This window comes from Sceloporus undulatus, chromosome 2 (assembly GCF_019175285.1).
Source record: "Sceloporus undulatus isolate JIND9_A2432 ecotype Alabama chromosome 2, SceUnd_v1.1, whole genome shotgun sequence".
In the NCBI taxonomy this organism is placed as follows: Eukaryota; Metazoa; Chordata; class Lepidosauria; order Squamata; family Phrynosomatidae; genus Sceloporus; species Sceloporus undulatus.
In genome coordinates this window covers 233516204-233528528 of record NC_056523.1, presented here as the reverse complement: position 1 = coordinate 233528528, position 12325 = coordinate 233516204, and the positions used below count along the sequence as shown (strand labels likewise).

The 12325-nt window shown below is 43.9% G+C and overlaps 1 protein-coding gene across 3 annotated transcripts in view; it reads left to right on the top strand.

Moving 5' to 3' along the window:
- CNTLN (centlein) overlaps positions 1-12325 on the top strand; it is a 239593-nt gene that overhangs the window by 27944 nt on the left and 199324 nt on the right. Inside the window, exon 1 of one of the 3 annotated variants that reach the window (XM_042455498.1) lies at positions 9978-10031. The exons of the other annotated variants lie outside the window; for them this stretch is intronic. The gene's annotated coding sequence lies outside the window, so the exon portion shown is untranslated. Of the gene's footprint in view, positions 1-9977; positions 10032-12325 lie in introns of those variants that run through there. 3 annotated transcript variants of the gene reach the window in all.

The window sequence follows — 12325 nt, the reverse complement described above, 5'->3', positions numbered from 1 at the left end:
GGGGATGATGGGAGTTGTAGCTCTTCACCTCTGGCTCGAACTCACCACCTGGTTGTGCACCGCGCTGACCAGTTTTGGCCAGTGGTTAAAGCTTAGCAGAGTTTCAGAGAATAGGCTGAAGACCCCGACAAACTCTCCAAGCCTTCTCACTCTACTTCCACAGAAGTCTTCACCCTTCTTCAGGATCCAGCTGGTTCTTGTAGCTTCACCCAAGACACCAGACAACTCAGTAGTCTTAAATAATAGATCTACTTTATTCTACTATATACAGCTCCAAAACTATCCAACACAACAATACTCAACTCCTCACTATCCACTACTACTACCCACTCTACAACCCACAAAATACATTGGGATTCATAGTCATTATTATAGTCAATGCAAGATACCACCCACTGTTGTCTGTTTCCACCCAGTAGGCGTGTACATCATTCTCATTGGTTCTCTTGGTTCATCCTACAATTAATGATTTCATCATCTCAGTCTTGACCACTTAACAATTTTCAGGTGTGTCCAATTATCCACTTTACATCTCTTGTCCTTGGCATTCAGGACTTGTTAATTGTATTACCATTTACACCTGTGTGGTTCTCAATTGGCTTCTGCTGAGTCACCCTGACTCTCACATACATGTTTTATTTCATTTACTGTATATCCCATGTTGCTTTTTCCTTGACAGTCGCAACTTCCCGCCTCGGTACCGCAAGTCCTGCCGGCAGGACACCGACCAGGGGAAGAAGAGAACCTGAAGGGACGCAGCGCACTTTGTCTCTCCTTCACCCCTCTTCTTCTTGGACATTTTTAGGCCCTTTGTTAACACCTGAGCCTCTATAACATCGGACTCATGGGTTCTCAACATCGTCCGTAGGGGTTATGCCCTCGAGTTCCAAGAGCTCCCTCCAACTGGAGCCTTCATGTCCACTTCCCCCTCGGATACCCTTCTCGACGTAGTGCGCGCCTTGCTTGGTAAAGGGGCAATCTCCCTTTACCGCCCGACCAATGTCCTCGAGCCTTTTTCTCCAGGTACTTCACGGTACCGAAAGCAGATGGGGGGCATCAGGCCCATCCTGGACTTGAGACAATTGAACTTGTTCCTTGACTACCGCCGTTTTCGAATGGTAACCTTGGCTTCCATTCTATCTCTGCTCCACCAGGGCCTGTGGTTTGCGACCGTCGACCTGAAGGACGCCTACTTCCACATCGGGATCCGAGAGTCCCACCGAAGATTCCTCGCCTTCGCTGTCGGCTCCACCTCATACCAATACAACGTTCTTCCCTTCGGCTTGGCCACGGCTCCACGAGTCTTCACAAAGTGCATGGCACCGGTGGTGGCATACCTTCATCAAAAGGGCTTCATGATCTTTCCATACCTGGACGACTGGCTGTTTGCAGCTGAATCCCAACACGAGCTGCAGGAGGCAGTCTCCTTCGCCTTGCGCCTCTTGGGCTCCCTCGGGCTGGTTGTCAACAGGGAAAAGTCCCACTTCACACCGACCAGACAGGTCAAGTTCATCGGGGCCATCCTCGACTCCGAAAACTGCTTAGCCTTTCTCCCTCCGGACCGGTTTCAGGCCCTGACAACGTCCCTCAGGCTGTGCATCTCCCACAGAAGGGTGAGAGCCAGAGACGTCCAAGTCACCCTAGGCCACATGGCATCGACAACATTCGTCACCTTTGGGCAAGACTTTGTCTTCGGCCTCTTCAATCCTGGTTCCTCTCGGTCTTCTCTCCGTTAGAGGACCCCCCGTCCAAGTGGCTCATGGTACCGAGACCGGTAGCCGCTTCCTTGAGATGGTGGTTGGACCGCCGCAACGTCTGCACCGGGATGCCCTTTCATCAGCCCCAGTCGCATACTGACTCTACAACCGATGCATCCCTGGAGGGGTTGGGCGCTCACCTGCTCGACTTGGTCGTCAAAGACAGGTGGTCCGCACAAGACAAGCTCCTCCCTCAACGCTTTGGAGTGCTGGCAGTGGAAGAAGGCATTGAGGGCATTCGAGTTCGCCGCACAGGAAAGGTGGTCCTTCTGAGACGGGACAATACCACCGTGATGTATTACATCAACAAACAAGGTGGTACCCCGGTCCAAGACCCTGCTCGACCTCACGCTCCGCATCTGGGACTGTGCATCCAGAGGTCCTCCTCCAGGCGATTCACCTTCCCGGGGAGGACAACGAGCTGGCAGATCGCCTCAGCAGATCTCCATCGGTGTGCCACGAGTGGAGGCTCCATCCCGAGATGGTCGGCGACCTCTAAGACCGGTGGGGAACCCCCCGGATCGACCTCTTCGCGACCAGATGGAACAGCCACTGTCCCCAGTTCTGCTCCAGGAAGCGAATGGATGGATCCCTCGGAGACGCATTCGCCTTCCTCTGGACGGGGGAGCTTCTTTACGCCTTCCCTCCGTTCCCTCTCATCATCAGGGTGGTGTCCAAGATGAGAACGGACCACTCGCATGCGATCCTGATCACCCCGTGGTGGCCGAGACAGCCCTGGCTTGCATCCCTTCTTCACCTCTCCAGGAGATGCTTCCTCCCCCTCGATCCCCGTCCGGACCTGCTGTCGATCCAGGACGGACGTATTCTCCACCCGGACATCGAGAGCCTGCCGTTGGTAGCCTGGAGGATACAGCCCTGACTGCTTTGCCGGAGTCGGTGAGGACGGTGATCCTGGCTGCGAGGAAACCTTCCACCCAGCGGTCTTATGCCCTGAAATGGAGGAGATTTGGCCTCTTCCTTGACCAAAAGGGCTTGTCTCCTGCTCAGGTGTCCACTCCAGTGGTGCTGGAGTTTTTGATGACACTTTTGGATGAGGGGCTGTCCCTCGCGTCCATCAAGTGCTATTTGTCTGCCATTTGTGCCAAATATCAGTTCGGGGGGAGGGTTTCTTTCTTCAAGGACCCCTTGGTGAAAGGGTTCCTGAAGGGTTGTGCCAACCTGTATCCTCCTGTGTCGGTACCAACCCCGGCTTGGAGTTTGGAGACGGTACTGTCCGCACTCCAATCCAAGCCCTTTGAACCGATGGCCACAGCGGACTTGAGACTATTGACTTGGAAAACCGCTTTTCTTGTGGCCATCACCTCTGCCCGCCGTGCGGGCGAACTCTGTGCCTTACGGAGGGACCAGCCATTCCTGAGGTTCCACAAGGACAAGGTGGTCCTCCGTACAGACATTACTTTCTTGCTGAAGTTAGTGTCTGCCTTCCACATGTGCCAAGACATTGTGTTGCCCACTCCCGCATCCAACCCGACGTCGGATGCGGAGCGACGCCTGCATTCTCTCGATGTCAGGAGAGCACTGGCGTTTTATTTGGACAGAACTGCTGCCTCCAGTCGGTCCGAGAGACTTTTCCAATGCTACTCGGAACCGAAGAAAGGGTTGCCTGTGTCTGCGCAGAGGTTTTCCAAATGGGTGGCTGGTACCATCCACCTCTGCTATGAACTGTTGGGCAAACCTCTCCCGGGCAGGGTTCAGTCTCATTCCACAAGGTCAATGGCAGCATCCTCTGCATTCCTGTCGGGGATTCCCTTGGGGGATGTCTGCAAGGCTGCTGTCTGGTCCCAACCTCTAACTTTTATCAAACATTATAGGTTGGACACCAGGGCCATCCGAGACGCAGCTTTCGGGAGGGCTGTGTTGGTTTCAGGGTTGCATTGATTGCACTACTGATGTTTGTGTTTCTGTGTTCATGTACAGAAGGCCACTGTTTTCACATTCTGTTGAATGTTGGTTGCACAATGTCTATGGGACCGGTCTTGCATGACCTCTGTTCCCTCCTCAGGTTTAGCAATGTTTGCTATGTTGACTTTTCATGAACAAAAAAGACTGACCCTTTTTTTATGGTTCAAGGTGTTTATTGTTCTAATAAATATACCTTTGGTTCACCATAGCTTTGGCTTCAGGACACTCCCTCCGCCGCATACCTTAGCTTGTCAGTCTAAACCCATTTGTATGATTCGCAGAGACCACGAAGAAGAAGGACAGGTTGCTTACCTGTAACAGTATTTCTTCGAGTGGTCATCTGCGAATACATGCAAATCCCACCCGTCCGTCCCCTCAGTGTCCTGCTCTTATTGGCTCTTTCCATCGCCTGCTTGGCGGAAAAATTGCGGAACTGGGGAAAAGAGCGGGAAGGCAGGGGCCTTATAACGGGTGGGCGGAGTTACCGCCAAAAAGTTTCTATATGTTGCAAAGTAAACTTTGCCCAGTGATTCCAGTAGGTTCCGAGCAGCACTGCACAGGCGCAGTGAAACCCATTTGTATGTATTCGCAGATGACCACTCGAAGAAATACTGTTACAGGTAAGCAACCTGTCCTTCTTTAAGCGGCGCCTCTATGACGTCGTGAGGCGCCAGGGGCGGACTCGCGACGTCATAGACGCCACAACACGTGCGGACGCACAGCATCCAATACGTAAACATGGCGGCCCCCGTGTGGAAGGGGCGTCGCCATGTTGTATGTATGGAATACGTACTAGGGTTAGGGGGGTATGGAAGCACCGCCCCTTCCTAACCCTAATATGTATTCCATACATATTTTTTTGGCGGTTTGTAACCTGCCTGTGAGAGTCATGGATGGGGAAAGACGTAGAATGGTGGTAATCCATGTCTCCTGCCAGTTTCAATTCCCCACTTGGCTATTGAAACCCACTGTGTGACCTTGAGCAAGGCAGGCACTTTCAGCCCCAGAAAACCCCATGATAGGTTTGCCTTAGGGTTACCATTAGTCAGAACAGTTTAAAGGCACACAGCAACACCACACAGAGTTGCAGAAGACGTCTTGCAAACTAGATTCTTAGAATCTGGAAAAACACTGGAGAAATATACCTTACTATGTACAGTAATGCCTTCAGCAGGAGATATATAGAAAAACAAAATCTCTGTCCTATCATTATTCTGCTTTAATTGCTTACCAAGAAAAATCATGGTGTGGCAAAACAAAGGAAGCCTTACTTTCAAGCAAAAATATTTGATGGGTACAGATATTTAGTCTAATCATTTTTATTTAATCAATTAATGTTGCAGTAGGCTGTTATTTGCAACCCTTTTAAAACTATCTTCTTCTGTGAAGTATTATAATTAAGCTGTGGTAGTTGAAAAATCTTTTGGGGAAATAATACCTTTGTACTGGTTTGATATGGGAATATTTATCAACAAACAAAGGAAAGTAACTTTTCCTTTTCAGAATGCTTTCATGTTCCCAAACTGGGATTGAACTGCCCTAAAAATTTCAAAATAAAACTGGAACCTCATTGTCTGTAGTATGCATTCCTGAGATATACGGAATAGATTTCACTTTTCAGCATTTGTTGTAGTTCTTATTTGGTGACTGTAACTACATTCCCTGTTTTAATATTCAGGTACAAACAAACAACATCTTTACTGTGCAAATGAGAAATGCCTCTGGGATATATTAAAGCCTCCAGGTATTTTCAAACAAGCCATTGTAAAAGTATATCCATGCTGGTGTTCTTTCCAACTACTTTAAATACTATTGATCTCTGAATTATGTAAAAAAGGTGTATGCTATTTCTAGTTCATTTGCCTTTTGAAACTTTTTTTGATAAAAATTAAGCACAAATAAATACTTAATCAGTATTTTTGAATACCTGTGTTTATCAGGTAAAAAAAGTGAAGGAAGCATTTCATATAGTAAACATTTCTAGCAGGAGAAAGGCTTTGAGATTAACTCTTAAAATGCTTGGACACCCTTTTCTCAAGCTTTTTATAGTTGGCTCAAACCTGGGATAACTGAGACAGTTTCTTATTCCAGTTAGGCATATACTAACAGACATTTTCATGCATTTATCCCATACTGACATGGAGAATCATGCTAGAGCATTATACATATAGGCAGTAAACAAGTCTTAGTTTGTTACTTAGCAAGAAGCTGCATTCTGTCCTACTGCCACCCATTACCCCATTTCCACCCATTTCTTCCTGTACAGTGTGCTCCGTGTGCCCCATTGATTGCCCCATCTAAAACATTAGTTGACACTGTTTTGCCCGCATGGTCTAAGACCCTACAACCACCCTGATCTAGAGGACTATGAATCTGATTCATCATTGGGATTTCCTGCATTAGCAATCTAGACCTAAAGGATGTAAACAGTTTCACTGTCACAATATTTACAAAGATTACCTTAGTAAATATTTTGTTTGTTCTCCAGTGGGATTATGAGTTCATCACCACTGATCTCAAAATCACATATTTTCATATCAACATTCACTGTGATGATAGAAAATTCTGGTTTATCCTCAGTAACTATTTTACGATTTCATGTACAAACCTTTGACCTAGCTACTCTTTCAAAGGCATTCGCAAAGTATATGGTGGCCGTAGTTGCTTATGTCTGTCAGGACATAAGGTATTGTCATCTTCCTTTGCATTCCCTGAATGCTGGTAGCCACTTTTCACAATTTGCTTTGATTGATGGCATAGGCCTTTGGGTTAACTGAGAAATGCCCCTTGAATGGCTCTCAGATCATTTAGTATATCAGAGCCAACCTTGCCTAAACAACAGCAACAGTTTTGCTCCCATTGACGTTTGATTTATTTCCTGTTTAATAAATAAATAAATATATAAATAATTTTAAAATTTCGGTGGAGGCCCCTTGTGGGCTCAAACTATTGCTTGGGGGGTACAAATAGCTCACAGGCCACAATTTTGTCCATTTATCGGTTAGGAATTGGAGCATCCCATTCCTAACTAGCATTAATCTAGTGGAGAAAGTAAATGTCATATTGTCTAGCTACATCTGTAGAAAAAGCTTTTCCTTTCATCCGTCACTATCACTCTTTCTTTCATACAGTGAAAGATATGCTAGGTGTGCTCCCTTTTGTGTGTTGCACAAGAATTATGATGATGTACAGGTGGATTGCCTTTGGTTCTTTGAATGGTCATCCGTTGTTACACAGCTTGTCTTCTCTCCTGCTTACGGATGGTCACTTGTCTTAGTCTCACTTTCTTTTACTCCACTTTGGTGGTTAGCCTTTGAGTGTGCATTAGAACAGGCTCTACAGAAGGACAGCACTGTCAAACCACTCAGCTCTAGACTGTAAAAATGCAGGTACAGAAATTCATAGAATCATAAAGTTGAAAGGAATGCCATCGCTGTCTAGTCCAACCCTTTCCTCAGTGCAGAAGAATATCCCCATCACATAACTGTCCAGCCTCTTTTTGAGGTTTTCCAGAAAAATTGACCACCCCACCGTTGCCCAACTACTTTTATTGTCAAGAGGTTCCTTCTGATATTCAATTGAATATATTTTTCTGTAACTTAAAACCATTAGACCTGATCCTACTCTTTGGGGCAGTGGAGAACAAACCTGCACTCTCCTCTCTGTAAAAGACTTTGAGATATTTAAAGAGTGCAGTTGTGCCAGTCTTCTCTTCATGAGTTAGAGCATGCCCAACTACCTCAACCTTTCCTTGTACAGTGTGCCCGCGCCATGCGCGGTTTCCTGCTTATGTGAAAGCTGCGCAGCAATACAAACAATGGTGTGCCTGTGTGCATGCGCCACACCACTTCTGCATGCACATGCCCCATTCCTATGGGGCGCGAGCATATGCGGATTTTCCCTTACGCGGGGGAGGGGGGAAGGAATGGATCCCCCGCATAAGGAGAGGGCCCACTGTATGTTTTGATCTCCATATCTCTTATAATCCTTGTTGCTCTTCTCTGGATTGGCTTGAACTTGCCTATATCATTTTTGAAACAAGGCACCCAGAATGTACATGTGAACTCAAGATGACCACTTGAAGAACCACAGAAAGCAAGCTGTCTATATTTGCTTGCATGGCAGTGGGGACCGAAGGTGTGGGGACAAATGTGGAATGGGGTGGAATTAGTTGCTGACCTCTTGTTGTTGTTGCATTCCTTCAAGTAGTTTCTGATTTATGGTATCCTAAGGCGAGTCTATTAGGACTTTGCAAGATTTGTACAGTGCAGATAAACTGTTTAGGATGGTTTCTCACACAAATGCAGTACTGGTTACATCCAGTGGAAGTATACACTCTTTCAAAGAATAACTTCATTTTGCCCTCCTTTTTAATAGTTCTGTACAATAATTGTATCCTTGAAGAACCATTGCAGAACTGGTTGAATCCAAACCTGGTGGAAAATTATCATTCTGATGTTTCATAATAATTGCTGGAGCCATACTAAGCTAGTCATATTTAGATCTCCATTGACTTAAGCAAATATAAGCCAGTCACAACTAACATTTCATGTTGGTTTCAATGAGGTCTAACTAAATGAACCCTATTGTCCTTGGTCAGTCCTTTCATTTACTCAATTTCATTTTTCAAAATATTTTGCCTCCCCCAATCCCCCCCTCCCCCAGTGAATCTGGAAATCTTTACAATAGAGGCCTGAAACAGATGGGCCAAAAGGAGAGGCTTCTGGCTTCTTCGGGGGCATGGTGTGCAGATGATGCACACCCCTGATTCGGCTGGAAGCCGCTCTGAGGCTGCTAACCAAAGGAGTGCCAAAACTGTTCCTTGTTAGCTGCTCGTTTGGGAGCATGGTAGCGGCCTGCTTTGAAAGTGGGCCATCCGGTCACTATGGTCCCGGACCAAACGGGGGCTGATTACAGCTGGAGTGGCCAGAAGCCACTCCAAGCTGCCTGTTTGCTTCGCCTCAGAGAGAGTTTGGCATTTAGGTTTACATGTCATCTCTGTACTGGTATTTAGTGCAACTATCATAAAGAAGGAGTCAGCCACAATGAGAAGGGTCCTGGTGGTTTGGGGATTAATTGCTCCGGGATATAGACACCTGTGTGCCAGCCTGTCAAGATGAATCAAGAAGTGTGTTGTCTTCCTGGTGCACACATCTGGAATGTCGCTGACAACTTACTAAAACTCATCCAGAACACAGATCAGTACACCTTTCTCTTACCAGTGACACATCCAAGAACACTGTTGCGCTGATCACCTCTGCCTGGTAAGCTGTGGGGAAAGCTGAAGGGGTCTGAGGCAGAGGTGATATTCTTATCAATTCTGACACTGAAGGATAGAGGACTACAGGGGAATAGATAATTACTAAAACTATATGACTGGCTATGCAGATGGTGTAGATGTGAGAGATTTGACTTCTAAGACTATGGACTATATTTATTGGAGAGAGGACTATTGGCTGCAGATGAGCTGCACCTCATGAAGACTGGGAAGAATGCCTTTGGTAGTAGCAAGGAAATTAAATAATTCTCAACCAAAACAAGGTTTGCGCCACATCTTGCTTTACCTCCCAAACCAGTTTTTATTAAAGCAGAAGTGTCATTTGAGCCTTTATAGTAATTTGAAGGATGATCGTCTAGAATACTGAATAGTATCTGGATGGAAAGTGGAATAGGTTGATCCCTGGATCATCTCTGGCTGCTCTAAAGCAATTCAATACTTGCTGAACATGCAGTGTGCAAAGTTCATTTGCGTAAGAGATCATGTGCTCCATGTGAAAGACTGGTAATCAAACGGTTTTTTCAAGAGAAATCATCACGTTTCCTATTGCAAATAGCAGTTACATTTATTGTTTGGGAAGGGGTAGACTGTTAAAGGCGTTGGACATCCCTTTACTGTACTTTGTTTCACAACCTGATCTGGGAACACTACTTTTTGCATCTTATATTCAACACTGTCCTATGCAGACATAAGTACTGTCTCACATGATAAAAGCAGGAGGAAAGCATGACTCACTGATACAGTTTGTGTTTAAATATTACAGATGCCTTAGTTTTATAATAATTTCTTGGAAAGCATAATTTCTGGGGCTAAAAAGACCGGTTTGAAGCACTGGCATGAGGGGAGTCCATGGCGATGGCATCATGACGTTCCTTTGGTGCAATGTTCAGATGATCCATGCCAAAAGGAGTGCCAGAAAGTGCTGCAGAGGCGGCAAGAGCACCTTTTGGCTGGCTCTAAAAGGAGTGACATTTTGCCGTTTCTTTTACAACTGGCAAAGCACCAGATCGGACCTGAGGCATGTAGTTGCCGTGGATCCGATCAGGTGCTGAAAGCTCCACTTTATCGGAGAGGTCTGTAGTGTTTATCTGTTTTATATCCATATTAGATAAATACATACTGGTTCCCTGATAAATGCAGAGATTTTCCAAATATGTAGTGTAGACATTTCTCACTTTGGCTACCTTTTGCTTCATCCCATGTGTAAACCAGATGAACAACTGGAATTGTGGTTTGGACTGAGTGGAAGGTGTTTTCTCAGCAATAAATTGTTGCCGGATTAGAATGTAGAATTGTCATGTAAAAATTTAAATGATATAATCTTAAGCAATTATTAACAAAATGTGTATTGACACTGTTCAAACAGCTATTCTTATGATAACTATTTTTCACCCGCTTTCCTGCTTTTTTTAAAAAAAAGCTTCCCTTTCCAGATAGTGTCCAAGATTTTGTGAATCTTTTAAACTATTTCATTTTCACAGTGATTTGTTACAACAAATTTTAGGTGCTTATCATTAAATGTAGTCAGATGTAACCCCCTGGAATTTCTGTTTTAAAACTACTTGGTCTGTTGGGCTTCTGGTCAAACACACAGCATAATCCCAGTATTTTATCCACATGTTTAAATTCATGAGGAGAGTGTCTGTGTTGTTTTGAAGTGCCATTTTTCTCTAGGGGCGATAGATTGAGACCAGAATGGTCCACAACAGCCTTGTGAAGTTGAATGTACTATTCTGTCTTCCATTTGTTAGCTGAGAGTAGGTGTTACATGATCTGCACTGCTTACTTGATTTTTTTCTATTTAGGGGGAAATATAATGACTGGGGAGAATTTAGATATTAAGTTATTTATTTCTGGTCTTCTGTTGGCAATATCAAATGGACTTGTCTGTATTAAATCATTTAGCAGTGCTCATTGATTAGGCTGTTGATAGAGTAATCCAGTCAGTGCTTCTTTCTCATTTATTAGATTCTTTTTCACTTAATCAAAGCATAAAGATCATTGAAAGATTTATCCCCATATTGTTACTGTATTAAACTATGCAGTTAAACTGTAAGATACGTCTTTGAATAAATGAATAGTGTACGTATGTCTTTGTTTTTCTAATTTTTTTTAATGTACATTAATTATAGTTTTCTTAGTGAGAAGAAACACAAGGTGGGTTTTTGTTTTACTTTTGCTTTTAGCCACATCACTCAATCACCATTGGCATCCTTGACAGTGTAATGCTGCATTGTAGTATATAACGTTTGCCTCTAAGGGCAAATAATTGTGATTGTCCACAATTGATGAAAGTTTAATATTCTGTTTCATTAAAAATTCTCAGAACATTGAACATAAGTCAACATTCCATGGAGAAGGAAGTATTACACAGCTTGCATGTGTGCATATCTGCATATCGGAGCACAAAATATTGACATGATAATTGCAGTCAAGCCTGAGTGAACAGTGGCCTATGGGAATTCAGCTGGTATTGTACCAACTGGATGGCTGCTCAGGACACAGTTTGAAATGCAAGGTGCAAGTTAGCACTTTATTCAGCACAGGCAGGCATCATTTAAAAATCCTTGGGGGAAACCCTGGTGATGTGCAGATGTTAAAGCAGTCTGTTCTGAAGCGCTGATATTTTGAGCACTGTAAGAAACTTGCGCATTTTGTATGATAAGATGCTTTCAAAATTAAAACAAAAATACAGTGCTTAAAGCATTCAAGTTAGTACTTCAACCATTATACATCTACAATATAAGGCAGTGAATAAAGAGTCATCTGTGCACGTAGCTGTAAAAATGTTAATTGATTTTAATCACTCAGCTTACAAGTAAAAAATACAATTTGTTTTCTTGAATTAGATTCCTTGTTGACAAAGTGGACTGTTGTGAAATATATAGTATGGAGCAAGGCTGTAATTGTCTAGTCAAATATTAATTTTTTATTTGAAACCATGATAGAAAAAGTGTAAATTGCATTTACCATGCATCCTTAAAATATTCATTACATTGTAAAAATAATTGGCATGCAGGCTCAAATGTTTTAATAATTTGTACAGTAGGATTTTGAAGTATTTTTTTAAAAAAAACTTTGCTATACATTCAGAATTTAATTTGGCATATCACACATCCTATTTTTTTTAGCTACTTAGTGTGTATTAAGAGATTTATAGGATATAATCCTGCGCTTGTGATCTGCCATCCAAACAACTACAGAATTAGGTAAAAAACCTATTTTTCTATACAAAACTTCAGATATTCCACCATAATGACAGATATATTGATAGAGCACCTCGGATATGCCACATACACTGTCGGCAGTGCTATTTCTGGCAAAGATATGTGAAATAGTTTTCCCAGTCCAGCAATACATAATACCT